The following is a 27,400-nucleotide window of genomic DNA, read 5'->3' on the forward strand; positions in this document are numbered from 1 at the left end:
ATTTATCTCATCATTCTTACATTTCTACCCTTTCCAAAAAGCCATACATGTATTCATGTGCATTTTTGCAAACTTGAATGTAATGCAGGAAATGCAGTCCATACGATTTAGATGCTGTAAAAAGTATTTTTTTTTAATAGGGAAAATATTTTAAAACCGAATTAACTCTGCTCCAGCACTGTCTCTAACTTCCCCTTAACATGATACACAAATGACTGAGACTAGAAACTACCTTTACAAGCGAAGGTAAATAAATTGTTGCAAAAGAATACTCAATCTCTCGCGAAATAATTGACAGCCAAGCCAAAACTGATTGAATCAAGTAAAAACAGCAAACAGGGGAAATCCTTTATACGAACATCCTTGAACCCACAAAGGATGCCCAAACTTAAACTATACATCAAAGAAAGTGTAAACACAATAAACATTTATTAAAATATTTTCCCCACCAAAGTTACAGATTCACCAAATTAAATATCATATAAGGCATGTCCACACTCACACACTACCCTCGCACAAAAATCACCTTCCCTATAAACAGTGATGGGATTCAGCCGGTTCGCACCACTTCGGGAGAACTGGTTGTTAATTTTCTGAGCAATTTGGCAAACTGGTTGTTGGAAGAAATCATAGGGCAGAGAACCGGTTGTTAAATTATTTGAATCCCACCACTGCCTATAAATATTTCTAGCCTCTCTTCCTCCATTTGTAGCTACTTTCAAGTGCTGTTTCTATACTCTCAAACTGCCTCTTTAAACAAGCTATCTGGGTTTCATTCTGATTCATTCTTGCACACCCCCGGCCCTGATTGGGGCCTCAAACTTTTTTGACAATGCCCTCCAGTCAAACTCAACTCTTGGCGACCAAACTGACACAATATGGCTTTGTCATCACACCTGGGGCCCTAATAACATGGCCGAAACCAGGATGCTATTCAGCAGGTTTTGACAGGTTCTGGAGAACCGGTAGCGGAAATTTTGAGTAGTTCAGAGAACTGGCAAATACCACCTCTGGCTGGCCCCAGAGTGGGAAGGGAATGGAGATTTTGCAATATCGTTCCCCCAGGAGTGGGGAAGGAATGGGGATTTTGTAGTATCCTTCCCCTAGAGTGGGGAGGGAATGGGGATTTTGCAATATCCTTCCCCCAGGAGTGGGGAGGGAATGGGGATTTTGTAGGATTTTTCCCCTGCCACGCCAACCAAGCCATGCCCACCAAGCCACGCCCACAGAACCGGTAGTAAAAAAAAATTGAATTCCACCAGTGCCTGATAGCATGGCCGAAACCCTTTCATGATTAATTTGTGTACTTATGAGGGTTCCAGGCTACTGAAAGGGGCGTGCCTACCGTCCCTGTCCTAATATTCCTTTTTATTTACTCTTGTCGTGTATTCAGATTATGTTTATACTTTTACCTGTTATTTTATATACGCTTGACAAATAAATGTATGATTATGATTATTTTTGTATGATTCATTGCAGTGGTTGGGGGTGAGGAGGGATGGAATTAAAAAATGGAAACTATTTGGGAGGGGGGAAATTCTGCAAGTGGCTTTTTATTTTCGGAGGGTGGGAAAACGAAGTAAAGAAATGTTCTTAGGAAAAGAGCATCTTCTAATAAGTTTCAGTTTAGCTCTGATAGTTTTCAAACAGTTCTCTTCAACGCATCTAGGAAGAGAAGTAACTCCCCACTCTTAAAAAAGAGAGACTGGGAAAACATGGACAAGAAACAGTACATTGATTTAAACAATTGCTTTCCAAAAACTGTCAGGTTGAAAAGAATAAACAGAGAAGCTAATTACCACCCTGGCAGCATGGGGATGCCCCAGCCATATGGATGATGTTGGTATTTAACGGATGTAAAATACAGCTAGAGTTGAAGGATCACTAATTCTACGGCTTCCCTTCAGATCTTTTCTAAGTGGAAATGTAAAGCTGGGAGACAGATTCTACCCAGAAGAAATACTGATATAAAAATGTTGAAAGGAACACTTTCTCCAAATTTTAGGAAATTCGCCAAGAGCATTTCTTGCATCTGTCAAATGATTTAAAGGATCCTGCTGAGAATTCGGGGATGGGGGGGGGAAAGTTTCAAGATGTTCAAGCACACATTTCTGTTTATAACTATTTATGCTGGCAGATTTATCTCCTTGGTGCCTCCGATCCATTTATCTCGAAGAAATTACATGTAGGTGCTTAAGGAGAAGCTGTGCCAAGGAAGAAAATGTTATTTTATAAATAATGTAACCTGTCTGGAAATGTAGTAGACGTTGGCATCTCAACTTGGCAACTAGATTTGGTTTATGATTACTCACATGCATACATAAGGAGAAAGAGAGAGAGAGAGAGATGAGTTGACAAAGTCACTGAGTCTTTATTACATTTACAATCCGACATGTGATAAAAATACAGGTAGTCCTCAATTTACGATCACAATGGAGGCGAACATTTATGTGGTTAAGTGAGACAATTGTTCAGTGAATTTTATCCCCCTTTTAGGACCTTTCTTGCCAGAGTTGTTAAGTCAATCGTTGCAGAAGTTATGTTAGAAGTTCCTGGATTTGATGTGTTCAGGTGTTCATCCATTGGCATCCACCAGGTGTTTTGACTTCCATTCCTATTGCAATTGTTCTTATAAAATTAAACAGAAAGCAATGGGGTTGCTAGATGCCAACTACTATAGCTCCTTTGCACGGATCTAATATTTGTCATCCTTATTTTCTCTCTGTTTTTTGATAAGTATTTGTCTGCTTCTTATTGCCTTTCACCACTTTTACCACCCAGCAAAACAGCTGCCGAAAGAAAATCGTCGGCAAAAAAGCCATTTGATTTCCAGGGAAAAAAGAGTGGACTATATAGGTAGTCCTTGACTTACGACCACAATTGAGCCCATAATTTCTGTTGTTAAGTGAGACAGTTGTTTTCTTTTTTAATTTATTTTTATTCGACATTTACAGTACATCTTTAAGATCTTAGTTACACTTTTACAGCTTTCCATAATTTCTGTTGTTAAAGTGAGACAGTTGTTAAGTGAGCTTTGCCCCAATTTATGACTTTTCATGCCACAGTTGTTAAGTGAATCACCACAGTTGATAAGATAGTCACACAGTTGTTAAGTGAATCTGGCTTCCCTATTGACTTTGCTTGTCAGAAGGTCGCAAAAGGGGATCGCATGACCCAGGGGACACTGCAACCATCATAAATATGAATCCGTTGCCAAGCATATGAATTCGTCAGTCGTAAGTGTGCAAAATGGTCATAAGTCACTTCTTTCAGTGCTGTTGTAACTTTGAATGGCCAGTAAACGAACTGTTGTTAGTCGAGCACTACCTGTACTTTATTATATAACTGCATCCTGTTCTGCCCCAGCTACGGACCCCAAAGAACGCAGCACACACAAAGTCTGTACAAACCTTAATTTACTAAATTAAATCTTTTTCAAACAAAGGCTGTTAATTAACTTTCTTAACAGCTTACAAGAATCCAAAGAATAAATAATCATAATCTTACTATGGTTGGCAGAAAGCCCAGAAGCAATTTGCAGAGAACTAAGATCAAGACACGAAGGTATGTGAACGAAGTTGTTCCCTGCAAATTGCTTCAGTCAGTGTTCCTCCTTAAATAAGCTAAGGGAGTGGCCAATTAGCCCCAAGCCTTACTCTTGAGGAGACCTCCTCCTGAGGAGCCACTCCTGCCTTTTGGCAGCTCTGTGCACCCGTGCATCGAGAAGAGGTTCCTCCTCTTCTTCCTCTTCACTTAAGGGAGCTTCTGGAGTTTCTGAAGGCCCTGGCTGAATCCCCGCCTCTGGCACCACATCTTCTCCAGCCAGTGCCAGCTGCACAGGCTGCTGGCGCAGCACCACACCAGCCTCCTTGCTGTCGGAATCAGCTACTAGCTACACATGCCTCTGACGGCTCTCAACACATCCACAGTGAAAAGAATTGGAACTTTTTGAAAAAGTTTCATGTCACTTTTTAAAAAATTTCCTGTTGCTCCCTTCCTCTCTTTTTGTTGTAATTTTGTGGTTTAACCTTTTATCTTTGAAATTTAATAAAAAAAATTCTAAAACAAAAAAGATAATTATTCTCCTAGGAGTGGAGGACCTCGTGAGTTCAGAACACAGCTCACTGTACAAAATTTTTAAGTCGGCGCGACATTTCTTTGTGATTCATCCATCTCAGCTATATAAATGCAATCAAAACTATTATAATAATCATTGTTTAAATCCTGCCTGAAGTATCGTGAATAACAAGCATCTCTGCTTTTCACCAAACTTCCTGAGAAGATTCAGACTTCGGTCCAAGGAAAAGAATATAGGCAGGAAAATGCTAGTTGGATGAATTCCAGTGAGGTCAGATCCATCGTTAAGGGGGTCAGATTCATGTCATTAATAAGAGCAATATTGAATCCATCAAACATTTTTATCAAGGGCACTACTATTCCTTAACCCAGGAACAGCAACCTGTGGCTCTGGAGCCACATGCGGCTCTTTGGGCCCTCTGCTGTGGCTCCTGTCAGGTGATCCCACCACTGGCTGGCCCTGCCCCTCACCCTCCCCTACCAGTCACTCCTCGCCTGGCCTGAGAAGGTAAGGGTGACGGCAGGGGATGGAGAAGTGGCCAGGGCAGAGAGAGAGATACAGAGAGAGGGGGAGAGAGAGAGACATAAAGAGATACAGAGAGAGAGGGAGGGAAAGGGGGGAGGGAGGGAGGGAGGGAGGGAGGGGAGAGAGAGAGAAAGGTCAAAAGGGGTTTGTGGTTCCCGGTGTTTTTTAACAACTGGTTCTCTGCCCTAATGACCGGCTGGGTAGGTGTGGCTGGGTGGGGGTCATGTGACTGGTGGAAGTGAGTGACATTGAGTTGGCCACGCCCAGCCAGGTTTTGTGGCTCCCAGTGTTTCCTTTTCTGTGGGAAACGGGTTCAAATGGCTCTTTTTTTTTTTTTTGAGCAAAAAATTTTTTATTGTTTTTTTTTTAAAAAAAATTCAAACAAATCAAGCAAATCAATTAGACATTTGTGCAACCCCCCCATCCCTCCCCCCTCCCCGGACTTCCCAAAAGAAAAACAGGGTATAGATTTTACCAAGCATACGCTAAAATATGCTAAATTAATGCAAGACATTAAAACTCCCTAGACCCCTTAACTCCCCTTCTACAGATTATTCATCAACCTCCCTTTAAACACAAAATAACATATAATCCTTTAGTCCTAAGATTTTTTTTTTTTTAAAACCAATAACAAACACTAGTAGATAATACATACTTAATCATTTGGCTATTCCTCCTGCTTATGTTCTCCATATTCAAATAACTAAACCTTAATTAATCATTAATTAAACACTCAATTCATTTAATTAATCATTATAGTTAATCATTAATACATCAATAATTAGGCCAGAAAAAATTAATCTTCTCTTCTTCCTTTCTTTCTGTATTTTTTCCAATCTTTCTTCCTCCCTCCTTCTTTAATTTTGAGGAGGTTTTGAATTTTAACTGGGGGTTTATTTATTTATTTATTTATTTATTTATTTATTTATTTATTTATTTATTTATTTATTTATTATTCAAATTTCTATACCGCCCTTCTCCTTTCAGACTCAGGGCGGTGAACAGCCAAAATAAAAACATCTATACATAACATTACAATTAAAAATAGAGTTAAAATAATTTATAAATTTGGCCCGTAATTTAAAACTTGTCAATTTAAAATCAATATCAAAATTTTAAAACTAACCCTAAAATCAAGACAGACCGGCTAACTGAAAAAAGTAAGTTTTTAGGGCCCGACGAAAAGTCCGGAGGTCGAAAATCACTCGTATCTCTGGGGGTAGATTGTTCCATAGGGTAGGTGCCACCACAGAGAAGGCTCCCCTCCTGGGGGTCGCCAGCCAGCATTGTCTGGCCGACGGCACCCTGAGGAGGCCCTCTCTGTGGGAGCGAACCGGCCGGTGGGCGGCTATTGGTGGCAGAAGGCGGTCCCGTAAGTACCCTGGCCCTAAGCCATGGAGCGCTTTAAAGGTGATCACCAACACCTTGAAGCGCACCCGGAAGTCCACTGGAAGCCAATGCAGCTTGCGCAGGAGAGGGGTCACATGGGAGCGCCCCGTCGCTCCCATAATCCCCCGCGCAGCCGCATTCTGCACCAATTGGAGCCTCCGGGTGTACCCCAAGGGGAGCCCCATGTAGAGAGCGTTACAATAGTCCAGACGAGAAGTGACGAGTGCTTGAGTGACCGTGCGTAGGGAGTCCCGGTCCAGAAAGGGGCACAACTGGCGTATCAGGCGAACCTGACAAAAAGCCCCCCTGGCCACGGCCGTCATATGCCCTTCTAAAGACAGCCGTGCATCCAGGAGGACACCCAAGTTGCGGGCCCTCTCCGTGGGGGCCAATGATTCGCCCCCAATAACCAGTTCTGTCAGTTAATTCCAAAAGGGCAGGAAGAAGGTTTGAAGATTCTTGAAGGTCAGCCAGTTCCAGCTTCTCTGTCTTGATCAAAATGTCTCCTACATTGTCTTTATGCTTTATGTTTTTGAAGGAAAGCAAATGGCTCTTTGAATGCTTAAGTTTGCAGACCCCTGCCTTAACCATTAACAGCACCACGAGTCTGTCTACGGAGATTCTCTTTTTTTTTAATTTTAAAAAACAAACTTTATTAAATTTAAAAATATTAAAAAAAGAGAAAATATACAAATTTTCTCAATCATAAAATTGCATTTTCAATGCACAATTACGCTAACAAACTAAATACATGTGATTATATAAACACATATATACAAACAGTGACTTATTTACCTATTCTATCTATCTGACTGTGCATTCTTTATTACTTTAATTTCCCCTAATTCTTATCTTTACCCTTTTTTCCTTTGGTTTATCCACTTATACCATCTATTCCATACTATAAAATATTTTGAGTCTTCCTTGTCTTTTAATTCTAGAGTTAATTTATCCATTTCTGCGCATGTATAATTTTTTTGAATTACTTCCTGATCTGTTGGCAAACGATCTGTTTTTCACAATTGTGCTAATGCCAGTCTGGCCGCCGTAATTATATGTAGTGTTAAATATTTTATGTCTTTTCTAGTATTCCCTTTTATCATGCCTAATAAGCAAACTTTTGGTTCTAATTCAATTTCTTGGTCTATTATTTCTACTATCCATGTTTTTATTTTTTTCCAATATTTCTTTATTTTTGGGCAAAGCCACCAAGCATGGAAAAAAGTACCCTTTACATTTCCAACAAACAGGATTTACATTCAGGTACATTTTCACTAGCCTCGAAGAAGCCAGATACCATCTCTACCACATCTTATAATGATTCTCCTTATATGCTACTGATTTTGTCATACTGTAATTGTTTTCCCATACCCTTTCCCATTCTTCTAACTGTATGTTGTGCCCGATGTTCTTTGCCCATGCTATCATCTGTCCTTTAACCAGTTCTTCTGCCAAATCGAATTCTAGTAAGTATTTGTAAATTTTTGAAATTAGTTTTCCTTCTTTGGATTCTAATAATTTGTCTAATCTGTTTGGTTTTGGATCTATTCCTCCCTCCTCTTGGTCTTTTCTGTATCTTATTTTTATTTGTGAATAGGGCCACCAGTCTATTAATATTCCTTGTTCATTGAGTTCTTCCCTTGTTTTCAATACTCCTTGTGAATCTAATATTTCTCTGTATCTTAACAGTTTTTGTTTTACTAATACATTGGGATGTGTTATTGCTTCTATCGTTGATAACCAGCTGGGAATTTTCATGTAATGTTTGCTTTTTATCTCTTGCCATATGTCAATTAATGATTTCCTAATAATATGGTTATTAAAATATTTGTATATTTTATTTCTAGTGCTCCATAAAAAGGCATGCCATCCCTTCATTAAATCGTGACCTTCTAAATTTAATAATCTTTGATTTTCCAGGGTTACCCATTCTCTAATCCATGTTAAACTTGAGGCTTTATAATATTTTTCCCATGCCGGGAGTCCAAATCCGCCTCTAGTTTTGTCATCTTGTAATATACTTGATTTAATTCTTGATTTTTTCCCCTCCCACACGAATTTTGTAGTTATTTTATCCAAATTGCTAAAAAATTTCTTATCTAATTTTGTTGGGATTGTTTGGAATAAATAAAGGAGTCTTGGCAGTATATTTGATTTTATTGCTGCGATTCTCCCCAACAATGACAATTTTAATTTCCCCCATTTTTCCAAATCTTCTTTTATTTTTTGGACCAAAGGTCCATAGTTATTCTCTTTTATCGTTGTACTTCTGGCTGTCATATTTATCCCTAGGTATTTCACTTTTTTGACTACCTGTAATCCTGAGTCTTTTGCTAATTTCTCTACATGTTTTCCTATTATATTTTTTTGTTATCATTTTGGTCTTTTTCTTATTAATTTTTAGACCCGCTACATTTCCAAATTTCTCAATTTCTTTTATTAATTTGGGTGTTATTTTTATTGGATTTTCTATGAAGAAGACAAGGTCGTCCGCAAAGGCTTGGACCTTGTATTCTTCTTTTTTTACTTTTAATCCTTTTATTTCTTTATTTGACCTAATTCTGATTAGCAAGTTTTCCAGAATCATAATAAAAAGTAAGGGCGACAATGGGCAGCCCTGCCTTACTCCTTTATTTATTCCAAAGAATTTTGTTGGGTCCCCATTTACTAATACACTAGCCTTTTGATTCTTATATATTGACGATATCATTCTTGTAAATTTCTCTCCGAATTTCATATTTTTAATTTGGTGTATCATAAACTGCCAATTAACTTGGTCAAATGCTTTTTGTGCATCCAGAAATATCAGTGCTACCTGTCTTTCTGGATGCATCTCATAGTATTCTAAAACATTTATTACCATTCTTATATTATTTTTTATTTGTCTTGTGGGCAAGAAACCGTTTTATCCTGATGTAGTCTATTATTTAGTATTTTTTTCATCCTATTTGCAATTATGCTCGTAAAAATTTTATAATCGGTATTTAATAAGGAGATCGGTCTATAATTTTTTATTAATGTTGTATCTGCTCCTTCTTTCGATATCAGGGAAATATATGCTTCCCTCCATGTATTTGGTAACTTTGCCTCCGTCAATGCCTCATTGTATGTTTCTAATAATGTCTCATTTAGTGAGTCCCCTAAACTTTTATAAAGCTCCATTGGTAGACCATCGGTCCCTGGCGTTTTTTTATTTTTTTGTCTCTTCAATGCTTCTTTTAACTCCCCCATAATTTCCTTATCTAGTAATTCTTTTTCTTCCTCTGTTAGTATTGACATCCCTTCCCCACTTAAGTATTGTTCGATTTCCTCTGTTGTTACTGTATCTTTCTCATAAAGCTCTTGATAGTATTGAATTATTATCTCCTTTTTCTTCTCTAAACTCTGTTGGATTATACCCTTTTTGTCCTGTAATTTCTGAATTGTTCTTTTTTCCCCTCTCTTTCCTCAGCCTATATGCCAGCCACCTCACCGGCTTATTTGCTTGCTCAAAGTAATTCTGTCTTATGTATTTCAATGCCATTGCATATTTTCCCTGTTCTAATATGTTCAAATTGTGTTCTGCTGCTATCCAATTAACCCTAATTTGTTCATCTCCCGGGTTTTCTTGTAATTTTCTTTCCCATTGATGAATTTCTTCTAGTGCTTTATTGTAATCTTTTTCCCTCTCTTTTTTCCGTTTTGCATTATAGGCTATTGTCAAGCCTCTTACATACGCCTTAGTTGTATCCCATAAATTTTGTAGGGAGGTGTGCTATTTTGTGTTTTCCTTATAGAACAATTCTAATTCCTTCTCCATATACTCCTTATATTCCTTTTCTTTCAAAAGCTGTATATTCATTGTCCATCTACTTTTTTTTCTCCACCGTCCCTTCCATGTTAACATTATTGGGTTATGATCAGCCCATTTATTAGACAATATTTCTACTGATTCTATTTCTGACATCAACGTATTAATAACCTATGCCATGTCTAACCTGGACCAGAACCTATGTGGGTTCGAATAGTATGTAAAATTTTTAACTTCTGGGTTATAAAATCTCCAGCTGTCTACCATATTTAACTCTTCTATCAAGTCTATAAATGTTCTAGGCAATACATTTTTCTTACTTTTATTTCTCTGGTCACTTTTATAATCTTTTCTTACATCCATAATCACATTAAAGTCACCGATCAAACATACATTTTCCATTTTCTGTTCTATTATTTTCTCATGCACATTTTTATAAAATTCTGATTGTCGGCTGTTTGGAGCATATATAACCACCAATAAAATGTTTTTACCGTTGACCTTCAACTCTATCATCACTGTTCTCCTTATCGTGTCTACATATTTTAAATTGCTATCTATTCCTTCTTTCACATATACTACAACTCCTCTTTTTTTCTCCTCCGCCAATGCTACATATGCTTTGCCTAGCTTCTTATATTGTACATACTTTTCATCTCGTTTTCTTATGTGTACCTCCTGGAGGCACACAATATCTATTCTTTGTTTCACAACTTTTCTCAAAATTTGGTGTCTTTTAGATGGTGAATTGAGACCGTTTACATTCAAAGATAGAATTTTTAGGTCTTGTTCCATTTCTTAGTGGTTTTCCTGTTGTTTCTTTTTTGTTTCTGCCTGTTCCTCCCCCTCCCCCCGTTTGTATTCCTTCTTCCTCTTGGATCTCTCCTTCCTCCTCTTTTTCTCCTTCCTTTGGCACCCTTTCACGCTCTCATCTCTGTTTTCCTCTGGTGTTCCCTCCCAACTCCTCTTTACTATTACTTGTTGTTTCATTACCCATCACTTGATCATGTAATTCCCTTGCTTTGCTTTGTGTGTCCAACCTTATTTTCCTTCCCTGCCACGTTACCAGCATCCCTTCTGGTGTTATCCATCTAAAAGGTATATATCTCTTGTTTAGTAATGTGGTTAAGAACCAATAATCTTTCCGCATCTCTCTTATTCTTTTAAGGATTTGTTTCAGGGTAATTATTTCTTTATTCCTGTAAAACATGGGATCATCCTTTGTTATTTTATATACAATATCTCTAACTTTCCTTCTCACAAATCGTATATGTACCTCCCGGGGTAATTTGTTTTGTCGAGCGTAATTTGTACGCTCTGTATACTTCATCCAATTTGTTTATTATTTCGTCCTTCTCTCTTTGGAGGGCATCTGCTATTATCTCCACCATTACTAACGTTAGATCCTCCTCTCTGTCTTCAGCCACATTTTGGAAACGTAAATAAAATGCAGCTCTTTCCATCTCTAGTTGTGCCACAGTGTTTTCTAATTCTTTATTTAGTCCCATCATTTTTAAATCTAAAGATTCCAATTTTTCTTCCGTCAGTTTTGTTTTCTTTTCTATGGCTATTATCCTTTGGTCATTTTTTGTTATAATTTCCTGTATCAAATCCATCTTTTCATCTATCTTCTGGATATCACTTTTTACCTCTCTCTTGACCTCGTTCATGTCCTTCCTGGTTTCTTCATGGTTCCTGGTCATGCACTCCTGCATTTTAACCATGGTCTCTTGTATTGTCATGAGTGTGGCCTGCATTGTTGGCATACTTAATACAGTCAGCTGCTTCTCTGATGAAAACATTCCCTCTAAGATCCTGTGTATCACTGGGGAGGCCGATGGTCCAGCTAGTATTGATGCGGCTTTCTTCCCTGATTTCAACATCGTTGTGGTGGTACTAGTCATCTCCTTAAGTATTCTGTATTGTTCCACCAATATCTTATCTACCTTCTCCCAAATCACCATCCAAATTCTATATAGCTTCTTTTCCTACTTTCCTTCCTTTTTTTTTTTTATCCTCCAACTATATTGGGCTACCTAACTCCTAACTTAATTTCCACTTTTCCTTTTCATATATTCAATTCATTAGTACTTTTACAGTTTCTCCAAAATCAACACTCCTAACGATTAATCAATCAATTAATCAGTCAATCTATCTATTATTCAGTCAATCAATTAAATAGTCCATTAACCTTAAATACTTAATTACTACTATATAAATACTAAGCTTAAAATGACAAAATAAGCACTTAAATAATCAATACTTAATTATAAAACAGTTAATAATAATTTCTATAATTAATTATATATATGAAATTTTGCAATTATAAATAATTCTAAAGAATATTCTAAAGAATATTTATAGGTTATTTATAAGTTCTATATAGAATATGTACTGTTGATATTTCTATAATGTTTCAATTAATAATTTACTACAATGTGAATAGGAATAAATATAAAAGGACTAACAAGTTCCAATAGATGTATGATTATGTCCAAAGGAAGGGGGGGGGAGAAAGGAATAATGATATCTTATCAAGAGTTCTATATGTCCAAATTATTATATATTTTTATAAAAGTTTCTGATATATCTTCACTGTAGCCTTTTTTCCGTTTCTGATTTCCTTTCCAGCTTAGAATGATTCAATATGGCAATCTGCAATCTGCACAGTCACACGTAAGCGTTTCTTACTTTGCCAAAAACCTCTTTCTTTCCGTTTGGGCAGCTAAAAAGCGGATGAATATAGTGTCCAATTCCTTTCTCGATCCAGCTATTCAAACAAACCTCTCTCCACGTTCTATTTTTTAATATATTAGCGTTTCAGTTCTTTAATTTTTGCGTCTGGTCTAAAATTCATCCTCTTCTGTTTTACTCTCTTGTCGTTTGCTGCCCGTTTAAATTCTGAGTTTTTCTCTTGCCTGCTGCCCCTCCGAAAATCACCTTCTCCCCTTCGGTTTCCACCGAAATAAAAATATTTTAAATTGTTTTTAGTCTGCTCACACCACCGGTCTTTGCACCGTACTCAGTCTTCCGCTTCCAATTGGTCTCTCTCAGGGCATTGGGCCTCTGAGTCAGCCGTACTGGCCAGCTTCTTCTAAGCTTGGAATGAGGGTCCTTCTTGGTGTGGCGGGAGATCGCACCTCTCCTCGCCTCCTCCAAAGATTCCCCTCCTTACTGCCGATCCCTCCAGGACCGATCTTCGCCCGAAAGGGTACCAAAAACTTAGAAATTCATTACTGGAAACAGAGTGCTTTTTTTCCCGTGCCGCCACGACCCTACGTCACCGCTGGAAGCTTGTCTACAGATATTCTCAATCATCCAGGTCATGGGCAGAGGTGGGTTTTTCACATAATTTTACCACCGGTTCGTGCACACCAAAAATGTGAGCATGCGCCTGTGTGCAGCCTTCCACGCATGAGCTTTGCTCATGCATGTGGCTTGCACGCATGTGCGCAGCAAACAAAACATGGCCAAATAGGACAGCACAGCGCCGGGGTGGGTGGGGAGGCCCGCCCACAGGTCACCACTACCGGTTCGCCTGAACTGGTCTGAACCGGCTGAATACCACCACTGGTCATGGATGTCCCAAAGCTTCTTTGGTTCTGTAAATCGTTTTGAAAGAAAAAAACCAAGAACATCCAGTTGCCTTTTGGAAACAATGTCTTTGGAACATCACCCCGAGTCCTAATTCTCTCAATCAATCAATCAGAATAGAGCTGGAAGGGATCTTGGAGGCTTTCTACTGTAAGTCCAACTCCCTACTCAAGCAGGAGACCATATATAATTTGAGACAAGTGGCTGCCCAGTCCCTTCTTAAAAACCTCCAGTGATGAAGCATCCACAACTACTGAAGGCAAGCCATTCCACTGGTTCCATCTCCATAAAGTGATACACCAGTTGACTTAATTTAGACTCAATTAATTTTAATTGAGTCTGTCATCTGCACCTCTATAACTGTCTCTGCAACCCAACAAGACAGACACCGACTTAAGAGGATAATTAGAACTGCAGAAAAAACAATTATTACCAACCTGACTTCCATTGAGGACCTGTATACTGCAGGAGTCAAAAAGAGGGCTGTGAAAATATTTACAGACCCCTCACATCCTGGACATAAACTGTTTCAACTCCTACCCTCAAAATGACAAACTGCACACCAGAACAACTAGACACAAGAACAGTTTTTTCCCCAAATGCCATCACTCTGCTAAACAAATAATTCCCTCAACACTGTCAAACTATTTACTAAGTCTGCACTACTATTAATCTTTTCATCGTTCCCACCACCCATCTCCTTCCACTTATGACTGTATGACTGTAATTTTGTTGCTTGTATCATTTGTACCCTACGACTATCATTAAGTGTTGTACCTTATGATTCTTGATGAATGTATCTTTTCTTTTATGTACCCTGAGAGCATATGCACCAAGACAAATTCCTTGTGTGTCCAATCACACTTGGCCAATAAAAATTCTATTCTATTCTATTCTATTCTATTCTATTCTATTCTATTCTATTCTATTCTATTCTATTCTATTCTATTCTATTCTATTCTATTCTATTCTGACATGTTTTCTGCACCTTCCTGGGTGGCTTGTCATACCGAAGCTGCAGCCTTTTCTTGGTTGGAGGTCTTTTCCATTACAACTTCTTACCCAGGAATTTTAGAAAGGGCATATGACCAATTTATATTTAGAACAAATAGCAAGCAGGAATTGAACTGCCAGACTCTTCCAGCAATTTAAAGACTTTTGTTGATCGCAGACAGGTGTTGAAACAATTTTTCCTTTGCTGAGGATTTATATAATCCTAAAACCAGATTTGTTTATGCGTCTTCTACTGTTCGTACTGTTCATCATTGCCTCAGAAGGATGCTTCCCATCTGCTATCGGAACCATGTCACAAATGAGGAAGTTATATAAAGAAGTAATTCTGAAAAACTCTCTGAAATAGTGACAGAACAAAGAATATGCTTTGCTGGAAAGGTGCTCCACACGAGTGAGCAACGTCCAATAAAGATCACAATCAATTGGATACCACCAGATGGTCTGAGGGAAAGAGGAAGTCCAAAGATTGGCGCCAAACATTAATAATAAAATAAGATCTGAAAAACATCAACCTTAAACGGAAGGATGCGAAGACTGTAGCTGCAGGCTGAGAACTGTGGAGTACATGTGTGGCCCAATGTGCTTAGCAGAGGACATGATAATAATAAAACTGTTCTTACACTATTCTTACTCCACAGCAACTTTTCACAAAGTCCTCAGTCAAGAGGGGACAAAATATTTCATCTTTTGTGCTACAACTACGCACCTATGGAGAGGATAGATGGAGAAATAAACTGATTTATTTATTTGAACCCACACCCACCCAGTTCACAGTCTGTTTCTGTTGCTACCCTCTGGGAGAAGGTTTCCAAGTATCTATAGCAGGACTGCTAGATTCTGTAACTGTTTTGTTCCTTATGCCATCCGTCTTGTAAACTCGCAGGATTCTCTTTTTTTCACCATGTATATGTATACATTTTGTTGAGGATCGACAGATCTAGCCCAATAACTCACAGGATAACCAGACAATCAGTATATTCAGTTTATTCATACATAGGGTATATTTCAGGTTCAAGCATATATTAATCTCTACCTGATCTTCTTACGGGGTCATGGCTGGAACTGGCTCTTGTGCCCAGGTGGCAACCTTATATACCCAAGAGGAGGAGCCAGGGGTGAGGTGAGGTTAAGGGGTAGTGGTCTGGGTGGTTTGACCCTTGCTAGACTGGTATGGGAAGCTGCACAGGAGTTAGACATTTTAACTGACACATGTGAACTACACTGTAATGTTTTTTGTGTCATATATGTTTGTGTATGTGGGTATATGCATAATGGTTATCTTTTGAGAGCTGAATGCAACGAAATTTCATTTTAATGTATGCCGATTAGTACATTTAAAGTGACAATAAAGTTTCTATTCTGTTCTATTCTATTCTATTCTTAGAATTTAGAACAACTTTAATGTCACTTTGAATGTACACTAATCGGCATACATTAAAATAAAATTTCGTTGCATACAGTTCTCAAAGGGTCTCCACCTCCAATATACATGACATAAACATGACAAAATAAATAAATACAAAATTATGCATATTTCCACTTATACTATATGACACAGAGAAAAAACACAGTTTCGTTCAGATGTATACATGCACATGGCAAGAAAAACGAATCTTGCAAGTTTACCAGGCATAGGGAACAAAGCTGTTACAGAATCTGGTAGTCCTACTAGGAATACTTCGAAACCTCCTCCAAGAGGTGAGCAACAGAAACAGACCGTGAAGTAGGTGTGTGGGGTCTCTAACAAAGGTTCGAGTTCTAAGTACATAGCGCTTATAAGCAGTATCCTGAATGACAGGAAGTGAGCTTCCTATAATCTTCTCGGCTGTCCTTACCACTCTCTGTATGGACTTTCTATCTGAGTGGACTATTCTATCCTATCCTATCCTATTCTATTTTGATTTTTCTCAGTCAGGGCCATCCTCAAGGGGAATCAAAAAAACCAGGTTGGTGGATCACAGCAGTGGTGGGTTACCCCCGGTTCGCACCGGTTCTATTGAACCGGTAGTAAAACCGGCGGGAGGCCCCACCCACCGACCCCAACATCATCAAAACGCTTCTGCACATGTGCAGAACCTGCTGCGAATTGGTAGTAAAGATAAGTAGAACCCACCCCTGGATCACAGCCCCACTCTTATTTTTATATTCATTGATACATGTAAGAAAAAGTTGGTGTGGAAATCTCTGCCCTCATGTACATAGATAGTCCTTGACTTACAACTATTCATTTAGTGGCCATTTAAAGTTACAATGGCACTAAAAAAAGGGCCTACTGACTGTTTTTCACCCTTAAGACTGTTGCAGCATCCCCACGGTCATGTGATCAAAATTTGGGGCCTAGGCAACTGGTTCATATTTATGACAGTTGTGGTGTCCTGAGGTCACTGCGACTTTCTGACAAGCAATGGGGAAGCCAAATTCACTTAACAACCGTGTTACTAATTTAACAGCTGCAGTACTTAACAACAGTAGCAAGAAAGATAGTAAAAATGGGGCAAGATTCACTTGACAACTGTCTCACTTAGCAATGGAAATTTTAGGCTCAGTTGTGGTTATCAGTCAAGAGCTATCTATATAATTTTCCTGCTATTCCTGTCTCTACATGTGATTTTGCTTAAGAGATGCTCGCAAATAATTTCAATCCCAAAACTGATCTTAAACGTTTTTTAGAATAGAATAGAATAGAATAGAATAGAATAGAATAGAATAGAATAGAATAGAATAGAATAGAATAGAATAGAATAGAATAGAATAACAGAGTTGGAAGGGACCTTGGAGGTCTTCTAGTCCAAACCTCTACACCACTTCAGACAAATGGTTATCCAACATCTTCTTAAAAACTTCCAGTGTTGGAGCATTCACAACTTCTGGAGGCAAGTTGTTCCATTGATTAATTGTTCTAACCGTCACAAAATTTCTCCTTAGTTCTAGGTTGCTTCTCTCCTTGATTATTTTCCACTCATTGCTGCTTATACTGCCCTCAGGTGCTTTGGAGAATAGCTTGACTTCCTCTTCTTTGTGGCAGCCCCTGAGATATTGGAACACTGCTATCATGTCTCCCCTAGTCCTTCTCTTCATCAAACTAGACTTATCCAGTTCCTGCAACTGTTCTTTATATGTTTTAGCTTTTTGAATGTATTCTTTTTTGAACCAGAGATCATGCTCTAAAATTCAGAGTAAAACAAAATCATAATGGTGTTTCCCTCTGGGATTACTTTGTGAACGGTGAATGATAAAGATAGGAGCTAAAAAAAATAGTGAGATGAATTTGTTCAGACTGAGTGTAAGACTTCGAAGTATTTTTTTTCCTTCCATCCCATCTGACACTTTTAATACCTGTTGTCAGAAGGGGAGGGAGAGAAAGTAACCATGAAATAAGAAAGATTTATAGAGTTTCAAATCCTCCACTTAAATTTAAATGCAGTGCAAACACCAGCTTCCCACATTTAATTGTCTTTTCCACAGTAGCAGTGTGTCAACCTCTTCTAAAAGCCTATTAATTCTGTAATTTAGTGCTCGAACAAGTTGCGAGACAGACAGAAACTCTGTCTGATTTTTCCGTCGCTTTCTTTTCATTGACTAACTGTCATGGGCGTCTCAGCATTGGGCCTGCTTTCTCCTTGAAACCTTTCAAATCTTATAAAGAGGGATGCGGGGGAGATTGTTAAAAAGCAATTTATAGTCATTTTAATGCCTCAAAGGGGAAAAAAAAGTGCTTAGCCATCATTTATTAAAATAGATCGTATAACTGTAAATGCTGTCGTTCTCGTCAGCCTCTAGATCACATGATGTGACGGTAGCTGGAAAAAGGATGCAGATTAAGATAATAGCACGGTAGTGTGAAGACCAAGGAAGAGCACCCATACAATCCCAGGGTAGAATAGGAGGAAAAAAATTACCTGAAATTGTAATTGAGGCATTGTGCAGTGCTTTGCATTCAAAAAGGAATGGAATGGAATGGAAGAATGGAATGGAATGGAATGGAATGGAATGGAATAAAATAGAATGGAATAGAATAGAATAGAATAGAATAGAATAGAATAGAATAGAATAGAATAGAATAGAATAGAATAGAATAGGGGAGGGGAGAGGAGAGGAGAGGAGAGGAGAGGAGAGGAGAGGAGAGGAGAGGAGAGGAGAGGAGAGGAGAATACAGTGTGGTGTGGAGTAGAATAGAGTGTAGAGCAGAACAGAACAGAACAGTATAATAGAAGGGGGAGGGGAGGGGAAGAGAAAAGAAGAGAAGAGAGGAGAGGAGAGGAGAGAAGAGAAGAGAAGAGAAGAGAAGAGAAGAGAAGAGAAGAGAAGAGAAGAGAAGAGAAGAGAAGAGAAGAGAAGAGAAGAGAAGAGAAGAGAAGAGAAGAGAAGAGAATAATAGAGTAGATTGGAATGGAACGGAATGGAATGGAACGGAATGGAATGGAACGGAACAGAATATTCTTTATTGGCCAAAAGTCAGCTACCAGGGAAACTTGATAGCAGTGTTCCAATATTTGAGGGGCTGTCATAGAGAGGAGGATGCCAACCTATTTTCCAAAGCACCCAAATGCCAGACAAGGAATAATGGATGGAAACTGATCAAGGAGAAATTCAACTGAAAAATAAGGAAAATTTTTGTGACAGTGAGAACAATCAACCAATGGAACAGAAGTTCCTTTGGAAGTTGTGGGTGCTCCAACACTGGAGGTTTTTAAGAAAAATTAGCAACATAAATTTGGGGCTCAATTGTGGTCGTACGTTGAGGACTACCTGTAGCTGCAAAGGGAAACTTTGTCAATCCTTGCCATGAAAAAGTCGCTCTGATTGTGCCGTTGTTTTTAAAGAACGGCTAATGTCTTCATAAACAAAGGGTGTACCGCTCCAATAAGATTGATGAATCGGTGGACGGTGCACCATAAGTCAGTGTCAACAAAGACTTTCTCCTGGTCCTGTAGGTCTTCCAACAGTATGTTCATCACTTCCATAACTGAATCCACCCTCCAAAATATTGGCCATCCTCTTCTTCTCTTTCCCTCCACCTTCCCCGACATCAGAGCCTTTTCCAGAGAGTTGGATCTTCACATACTGCATCCGAAGTAGGATCATTTGGATTTGGTCATTTGCTGCTCTTTCCTGCAGTTTTATCCCAGGTACTGAAATTCAAAGGAACACTAGGAGTTCCGTTCTGATGAGCACAAGTCAATGGGGGGAAGACGGATTCACTTAACAATGGCACTGATTCGCTTAACAACTGTGGCAATAGCACTTAGACTTATATACCACTTTACAGTGCCTTACAGCCCTCTCTAAGTGGTTCACAGAGTCGGCCTATGGCTCAGGGGTGAAATGCTCCCAGTTCAGAAAACCGGTAGCAAAAATCCCTGCCCCCCCCCTCCATTGCCCAGCTGAGCCGAGCAGAGGCTTTTTAAAATTATTTTTAAAAGCATTTTTTGTACAACCTCTTTGGCCGAAAAAATGCTTTTAAGAATTTTTTTAAAAAGCCTCTGATGATCGCGCAGCTCAGCTGGGATCATCAGAGGCTTTTAAAAAAAAAGCCTCTGCTGATCAGGCAAGTCAGCTGGGATCGTCAGAGGCTTTAAAAGCATTTTTTTTACAACCTCTTCAGCCGAAGAGGTTGTAGAAAAAATGGTTTTAAAAGTAAAAAAAAAAAATTTGGCCACGCCCACTCAATCATATTACCCTCCACCACCAAGCCACACCCACAGAATCGGTAGTAACAAATTTTATATTTCACTACTGCTATGGCCCCTGACAATTTGGGTTCTCATTTTATCCACTTCGGAAGGGTGGAAGGCTGAGTCAACCTTGAGCCTGGCGAGAATTTCTAAATTGCAGGCAGCCGGCAGTCAGCAGAAGTAGCCTGCAGTACTGCACTCTAACCACTGCGCCACCATGGCTCAAAAAGGTCACAAAATGGGGCATAACTCAGTTAAGAACTGTCTTGCTCACCCACAGCAACGTTGGGCTCAATTGGGGTCGTATGTCGAGGACCATCTGCATCATTTAGCATCCTTGTTCAGCTCATGAACACGACGTTTTCCTCACTTTATCTGTCTCTTATTACACCCCTCCTGCTCTTTCCCGATTTCTAATTTTGATTAAGTGGCGTATTCCCCTTGGCTCCAATGAACTGCTTGAAGTGCACTGCTGAGCATGACTGCTCTGGGTTCATTAGGGCCGTAAATGCCATTCTAATATAGTAAATATCATCTACATTGGTGCCAGTCTATAATTATCAGCAGAACAGGACTCCTCATTTTTCTTCAAACCAATATAGTAAATTGCTACAGTATGGTTGCAACTTAACGAGAAATGTCTATGGCAATTCTCAGTCATCCAGGTCATGGTTGTCCCAAAGGTGCTTTTTCAAGAGGCAACTGGACTTTCTTGTTTTTCTTTGAAGACGTTTCACTTCTCATCCAAGAAGCTTCTTCAGCTCTGATTGGATGATGAGGAATGGAAGGATTTATACTCCTTGCAGACAGCTGGTCATTTGCATTCTTTTAGTGAATTGTTGCAATGTATGGCTGTGAAAGTTGGACCATAAGAAAGGCTGAGCGCCAAAGAATTGAGGCCTTTAATCTATGGTGCTGGAGAAGACTCCTGCGAGTCCCTTGGACTGCAAGGCGATCAAACCAATCAGTCCTAGAGGAGATCAACCCTGACTGCTCTTTAGAAGGCCAGATCCTGAAGATGAAACTCAAATACTTTGTTTTTGTTTTGTTTGTTTTGATTTGATTTATATGCCGCCCTTCTCCAGAGACTCAGGGCGGCTTACAATGCGTTAAGCAATAGCCTTCATACTTTTGTATATATTTATACAAAGTCAGCTTATTGCCCCCACAATCTGGGTCCTCATTTTACCTACCTTTGAAAGGATGGAAGGCTGAGTCAACCTTGAGCCTGGTGAGATTTGAACTTGCAGTAATTGCAGGCAGCTGATGTTAATAACAGTGCTTTAGTCTGCTGTGCCACCAGGGCTTTGGATACCTAATGAGAAGGAAAGACTCACTAAAGAAGAGATTAATGCTGGGAATGATTGAGGGCAAAAGAAGAAGGGGACGACAGAGAATGAGGTGGCTGGATGGAGTCACTGAAGCAGTCGGCATGAGCTTAAATGGACTCCAGATGATGGGAGATCAGGAAGGCCTGGAGGAAAGTTGTCCATGGGGTCGCGATGGGTCAGACATGACTTTGCAAATAACAACAACAAAAAGTGAGCTGTTAAGGTCACCTGGATGTTTCTCTGTCATCAGGATCACCTGAGTGGTGCAAATGAGTGCAGAGCCTTCTTGGAACTGTTAGAAGCTCAGGAGGATCTTCAGCCAGCATAACATACGTGCACATTTCAAACCCAAGAATACACTAAGGCACAAGTTTGTCCACCCCAAGGATAAAAAACCCAGACACAAACTGAGCAGTCCTTTCAGCAGTTCCAAGAAAGCTCCACACCCATTTGCACCACGCAGGTGACCCTGAGGACACAGACAAGCCTCCAGGTGGCCTTAATGACTCGCTAAAATAATGCAAATGACCAGCTGTCTGCAAGGAGTATAAATCCTTCCATTCCCCACCATCCAATCAGAACTGAAGAAGCTTCTTGGATGAGAAGTGAAATGTCTTCAAAGAAAAACTGAAAGTCCAGTTGCCTCTTGAAAAAGCATCTTTGGGACTTAATGAGAAACTCTTAGATAACATGATTTAAAGCATTGTTTGTTAGTTTGGCAACTTTAGGAGGTGTGGACCTCAGCATGCTGTTTGGGGATTTCTGAGAGTTGAAGTCCACACCTCTTAGTTGCCAAGGTTGATAAACACTGTGTTACAACCTTGAACTCTGGAAGTTGAAATCCACACAGTTTGCAATAGCTGAAGCTGGGAAACACCCCTCTAGATGTTCTTCAGCAACAACAAAATTGTGGGTCTATTTTCCTAGCTTTTGATTCTCTTTTATTTTTTATATCTATCTCAGATATTCCCCATCCACAGAGACCATGAGTGTTTTAAGATCTCAGGCCAAGCCAGGAGACTCAATGCTCTGGAAATAGTTAAATACCAATAGATGGGCCATGTCAACCCACTCGAGACTTGCCAATTAACCTTTATTGCTTATTTATGAGCATTAATTTAATGTGATGGCATTTAGAGCACCGTATGGAAATGAACCTCTCATAGAAGGTTGCGATCTGACTTTTTAAATCGCTGATTATAAACAAGGCAAGGTGGACATCTTCTCAGTTTTTCTCAGCTTAAGGGTGGAAAGAAGGCAGGGGTGAAATCCAGCAGGTTCTGACAGGTTCTGGAGAACCGGTAACAGAAATTTTGAGCAGTTCGGAGAACCGGCAAATACCACCTCTGGCTGGCCCCAGAGTGGGGTGGGAATGGAGTGTTTGCAATATCCTTCCCCCAGGAGTGGGGAGGGAATGGGGATTTTGAAGTATTCTTCCCCTGGAGCGGGGTGGGAATGGAGATTTTGCAGTATCCTTCCCCTGCCATGCCCACAAAGCCAAGCCATGCCCACCAAGCCATGCCCACAGAACCAGTTGTAAAAAAATTTGGATTTCACCACTGAAAGAAGGTGATCACCAGCATATTGCAATTCCTCTTCTCTGTCTAAGATGGGTGAACAGTTTCATTCTGTTTGATTCGCTAGGGCAATATTACATTTCTTTTTAAAAAAATTCTCTCCAAATACTATCTAAGCGAACAGGGATGCATATTTAAAATGTGCATACCTCATGGCAAAATGAGCAGCAAATACATGTAATAAATAAATCCCTTTCACAATCTGGGACCTCATTTCACTGATCTCGGAAGGATGGAAGGCTGAGTCAACCTTGAGCCAGTCAGGATCGAACTCCTGGCAGTCGGCAGAATTAGCCTACAATACTGCATTCCTAACCACTATGCTATCATGGCTCACCCATACATCTAGAGCACAGTCGCTAAACCCTGAACCCCGACACTGCCCAGTGAAAACTATTCTTCTATAACCTTTTTTTGCACCCCCATAAAAGAGTTTTATTATGGAGATGCACGAGATCCTTTAAACAAAGAGACTGCCTGGTATTGTAAATGGCAAAAATTGTTTTGACAGGCGACTGTATTATCCATTAAACACACACATTCGCAGACGCTCACAGTGTATTCTTCTCCATGGTTCAGGATGTCAATTACTTCTGAGATGTTTTCATTCTCCCACTCGGCTCGTACTGTAGATTGTAAGAGAAAAGTAGAAAAGCAGAAAAGTTTTTTTGATGGGGAACAGAAGGCAATGCAAAATAGCAACAGCAATAGCACTTAGACTTATATACCACTTCACAATGCTTTACAGCCCTCTTTAGGCAGTTTACAGAATCATCATATTGCCCCCCAACAATCTGGCTCCTCATTTTATCGACCTCGGAACGATGGAAGGCTGTGTCAACCTTGAGCCAGTGAGAATTCAACCCATGGCAGTCAGCAGAATTAGTCTGCAATACTGCATTCTAGAGGGACGTGGTGGCTCAGTGGCTAAGACGCTGAGCTTATTGATCGAGAGGTCAGCAGTTCAGCGGTTCGAATCCCTAGTGCCGCATAATGGGGTGAGCTCCCATTACTTGTCCCAGCTTCTGCCAATCTAGCAGTTCGAAAGCAGGTAAAAAAATGCAAGTAGAAAAATAGGGGCCACCTTTGGTGGGAAGGTAACAGCGTTCCATGTGCCTTTGGCGTTTAGTCATGCTGGCCACATGACCACGGAGATGTCTTTGGACAGTGCTGGCTCTTCGGCTTTGAAACGGAGATGAGCACCGCCCCCTAGAGTCGGGAATGACTAGCACATATGTGCAAGGGGAATTTTTACCTTTACCTTACTGCATTCTAATCACTGCGCCACCACAGCTCCTTATGGCACAAGCTTTCCTCAGAGTGACCCAGAGCGAACTCAGGATGGTCCAAATTGATCCAAGCCACCCATCTGGTTTCTTGCTTAGCTTAGCTCTGTGCCCAGCTCTAAAATGAAACTAGTCTGGTCTTGACTGTCTGCAACTCTAAACTGAAACTAATGTGTGCTCTGCTTGTGTTTTGCTTGTCTCTGCTACCACGTTGGAAGAATCTGCTGTTGGTATTGTACATTTATTCATGTGTTATTATGTATGTAAAGAGAAGTTAATGAATCCTGCAGAGTCAGTTATCTGTGTGTGCTTTCTGGATTTGATTTTTGCAACAAATTCTGATAGAATTTACTCACACTAATTTTGCACCACATCTAACACTCTGTCACCAGAATGGGATGAGAGCCAACTAGCACTGTGTTGCTAACACCGAATAAGGTCTCTCTCTGTCGTATCATTAACACTCACTGACAGAAAGTTTTTGCAAATTGGGGGGTGAGTTTTTCCAAGCCTATTTGGAATTGCTGGACATTTGAACATAGGACTTTCTATGAGATGCAAGGACTGATCTATGGCATCTTCACACACATATGTAAACATATGTTGGCTGCATTCAAACAAGAGTAAAAGAGCATTACAGACTCTACAGTACATGTTTAATGGAATCTGGGTTGTCTTTTTTTCCCCCCCTTCCTTGCTTACCAAGGCCCCATCCATTTCAATGTCACCTCTTTTCAGTGGTGGAATTCAATTTTTTTTTACTACCGGTTCTGTGGGCGTGGCTTGGTGGGCGAGGCAGGGGAAGGATACTGCAAAATCTTCATTCCCACCCCATTCCAGGGGAAGGATACTGCAAAATCTCCATTCCCACCCCACTCCAGGGGAAGGATACTGCAAAATCCCCATTCCCTCCCCACTCCAGGGGAAGGATACTGCAAAATCTTCATTCCCACCCCATTCCAGGGGAAGGATACTGCAAAATCTTCATTCCCACCCCACTCCAGGGGAAGGATACTGCAAACTCTCCATTCCCACCCCACTCCAGGGGAAAGATACTGCAAAATCTCCGGGGCCAGCCAGAGGTGGTATTTGCCGGTTCTCCGAACTACTCAAAATTTCCACTACCGGTTCTCCAGAACCTGTCAGAACCTGCTGAATAGCACCCCATCTCTTTTTTTCCTAATGCAATTTTAGCCACAAATACTTCATCTCGTTCTCTTCAGTTACTTGTGAAGCAACTGCAAATGTGATGGTAAAAATCGCCTTTTGAAAATCATTTCCGAAATTGAAGCAACCAGCAACACCATTTGTTCAATGTTGCAAAAAAAAAAAAAAATGCAAAGAAGAACAACTAAGATGATTAAAGGCCTGGAGACTAAAACATATGAAAAACGGTTGCAGAATTTGGGTTTGGCCAGTCTAGAGAAAAGAAGGACTGGGGGGGACATGATAGCAGTATTACAGTATTTGAGAAGCTGCCACAAAAGGGTCAATTTATTTTCCAAGCACCAGAGGGCAGGACAAGAAACAATGGATGGAAACTATTCAACGAGAAATCCAGTCTTATAGTTTTTCAGATACCTAGCTATGACAGAGAGTAGCTTTCTCATAACTATGAATGGTTACTAAGCGACCAATCCTAAATTAAGGACTACCTGTACAATTAAAGCACTGGTGAAATGCATCCGGTTCTATCCGGCTCAGGCAAACTGGTAGCGCCAGTGGCGGGAGGCTCCGCCCACCTGCCCGGACATCACTACGTCCCATTTTTCACATTCTGCGCATGTGCAGAAGGTCCTGCGCATGTGCAAAGGTGTTGCGTGTGAGCATGCTCCCATTTGCAAACCGGTAGCAAAAGTAAGTAGATTTCAACCCTGAATTAAAGGCCAATTTATTTATACATTTATAAAGCTGAGATTGGCTAAACAAGGTTGAGTGATGAGGTATTTATTTTAAGTGTGTGACCAGAGCCAGATAATTAGCATTATTATGGATTATTATTTGCTTGTTACAGGAGGGCTGCTCCTTCCCCTCCCCTTCTTATTATGTATTATAAATCTTGATACATTATGTTGTTTGGATACAAGGCTATTTACACATTAATTAAAATTATCGACATTCTAATGTTGAGATCACTTAAAGTATTGCAAACAAAGAGAATATATATTTATTAATATTAATTACAGATGAGGATATCTATGTGCTTTGAAGACCACATAGAAGTCAGTTGGTGGTAGTAAGCAGTATTCCAGTACTTGAGGGGCTGCCAAAAAGAAGAGGGGGTCAACTTATTTTCCAAAACACCAGAAGGCAAAACAAGAAACAATGGATGGAAACTAATCAAGGAGAGAAGCAGCCTGGAATTGAGGAGAAACTTCCTAACAGTGAGGACAATTAATCGGTGGAGCAGCTTTGCCTTCAGAAGTTGTGGGTGCTTCATCACTGGAGGTTTCTAAGAAGAGACTGGACAGTCACTTATCTGAAATGGTATAGAGCAGGTGTCAGCAACCTGCGGCTCTGGAGCCGCATGCCGCTCTTTGGGCCCTCTGCCGCAGCTCCCTGTCTCATCCCTGGGTGGCCCCACCTCTCGCCCTCTCCTCCCAGTCACTCCTTGCCTGGCCTTGGAAATCTGAGAGATACAGAGAGGGGGGGGAGAGGGGGAGAGAGAGACATAGTTACAGAGAGAGAGAGAGAGATACAGAGAGGGGGAGAGAGAAATACAGAGAGAGGGGGAAGAGAGAGAAAAAGAGAAAGGGTTTTGTGGCTCCTGATGTTTTTTAACAACCGGTTCTCTGCCCTAAGGATCAGCTGTGTAGGCGTGGCTAGGGGGGTCATGTGACTGGATGGGAGTGAGTGACGTGGAGTTGACCACACCCAGCCAGGTTTTGCGGCTCCCGGTGGTTTTTTTTGGGGGGGGGAAATGGGCCCAAATGGCTCTTTGAGTGTTTAAGGTTGCAGGCCCCTGGTATAGGGTCTCCTGGTTGAGCAGGGGGTTGGACTAGAAGACCTCCAAGGTCCTTTCCAGCTTTATTCTGGTTGAATTAAAAAGTTGGTCTCCACAGGGTATAGAATTTCAGTTCATTGATTTCTTCAATAGCAGAACATCATTATGTTTCCATAGTAAAGGAAGGAAAAAATGGC

The 27,400-nt window shown here is 40.2% G+C and overlaps 2 long non-coding RNA genes across 2 annotated transcripts in view; one reads left to right on the forward strand and one right to left on the reverse strand.

Moving 5' to 3' along the window:
* The window catches only part of LOC148116989 (uncharacterized), a 32,666-nt gene extending 9,138 nt beyond the window's left edge, over positions 1-23,528 (reverse strand). Inside the window, exon 1 of the long non-coding RNA XR_015731625.1 lies at positions 23,513-23,528. This is a non-coding gene — a long non-coding RNA (uncharacterized LOC148116989). The remainder of the gene's footprint in view (positions 1-23,512) is intronic.
* The window catches only part of LOC148116988 (uncharacterized), a 131,790-nt gene that overhangs the window by 68,686 nt on the left and 35,704 nt on the right, over positions 1-27,400 (forward strand). The gene's annotated exons all lie outside the window — the stretch shown is intronic.

This window comes from Pantherophis guttatus, chromosome 1 (assembly GCF_059756535.1).
Source record: "Pantherophis guttatus breed Tessera chromosome 1, ASM5975653v1, whole genome shotgun sequence".
NCBI classification, from domain to species: Eukaryota; Metazoa; Chordata; class Lepidosauria; order Squamata; family Colubridae; genus Pantherophis; species Pantherophis guttatus.